Source organism: Babylonia areolata, chromosome 2 (assembly GCF_041734735.1).
Source record: "Babylonia areolata isolate BAREFJ2019XMU chromosome 2, ASM4173473v1, whole genome shotgun sequence".
Classification (NCBI taxonomy): domain Eukaryota; kingdom Metazoa; phylum Mollusca; class Gastropoda; order Neogastropoda; family Buccinidae; genus Babylonia; species Babylonia areolata.
In genome coordinates, this window is record NC_134877.1 from 42052599 (window position 1) to 42053787 (window position 1189).

Genomic DNA, 1189 nt, shown 5'->3' on the forward strand with positions numbered 1-1189 from the left:
ACCACCACCACCACCACCACCACCACTACAGTTCGTCAAATGCTTATGCTACAGCGCGAGTCCTCTCTCTCTCTCTCTCTCTGTGTCTCTCTGTCTCAGAGTTGTCTGCACTGCAAGACAGAAAGAGGCAGCGTGGAGGGGACGAACGCAGTCCTGTCGTACCAAGCCCCGTGCAGTGCAGTGTTGGTGGATGATAGAGAGAGAGAGAGAGAGAGAGAGAGACTGCAGAAAACTTGGCGGCCTCTCTCTCTCTCTCTCTCTCTCTGCTCTCCGCTGTGCCTGTCTTGTCTTTCTCACCGTCCTGCCAACTACTGCTGGCGGGCTTGCGCGGGCCGCTCGCGTTTTGAACTCAGAGCGACGACGGCCGGAACGGACCAATCTTCAGTGTGTCTCTTGTCTTGTCTCTCTCGCTACAGAACAGAACCGTGTGGTATATTACGTGTGACTTGACTGTGACGGAGTGTGTGGCTTAGTTTCAAAAGAGCGTGCCGGTTGGGAGGGAGGTTTTGTTTTGTCGATACTTCGTGATTGGTGATTATTATTATTATTATTATTTTTTTTTTTGTGCTTCTTCTGCTGCGTTTATTCTGCTTTTGGATTTAAAAAAAAAATTATAATTTATGACACTTGAAAAAACAACAACAACTAAATCAACAAGAAGAGTTTTCTGGGCCGCTGTGGATTGTGTGGTTCGGTCAGTGGGTTTTAATGAAGCAAGTGAGTGAGAACATGTGTTTTGCTTGGTATTGTTGCTGTTGTTGTCGTTGCCATCTGTTGTGTGTGGTCATATCTGTTCTGGTTTTGTGTGTGTGTGTGTGTGTGTGTGTGTGTGTGTGTGTGTGTGTGTGTGTGTGTGTGTGTGTTTGTTGTTGGGTTTTTTTTATTTTATTATGGTTGCTGTTGATTTTGTCGATCCGTGATTTTTTTTTTATGTCGTCCTTGCAATAATCAGTAAGAGGCGAGATTGTGTGTATGTATGTATGTATGTATGTATGTGTGTGTGTGTGTGTGTGTGTGTGTGTGTGTGTGTGTGTGTGTGTGTGTGTGTGTGTGAGAGAGAGAGAGAGAGAGAGAGAGAGAGAGAGAGTGTGTGTGTGTTTGTCTGTCTGTCTGTCTGTCTGTTTGTGTCTGTGTGATCACAATGTTGATAATTCACCAACCTGACAACAACCAATACCAAATAACGTCA

General features: G+C 45.3%; 1 protein-coding gene across 3 annotated transcripts in view; it reads left to right on the plus strand.

Annotated features, from left to right (window-relative positions):
* The first annotated feature begins 309 nt into the window (after positions 1–309).
* The window catches only part of LOC143301504 (5-hydroxytryptamine receptor 1D-like), a 167665-nt gene continuing 166785 nt past the window's right edge, over positions 310–1189 (plus strand). For 2 of the 3 annotated variants that reach the window (XM_076615835.1, XM_076615851.1), the window contains exon 1: positions 328–717. The gene's annotated coding sequence lies outside the window, so the exon portion shown is untranslated. Of the gene's footprint in view, positions 718–1189 lie in introns of all 3 variants that reach the window. The other variant, XR_013057805.1, reaches the window with a different exon arrangement.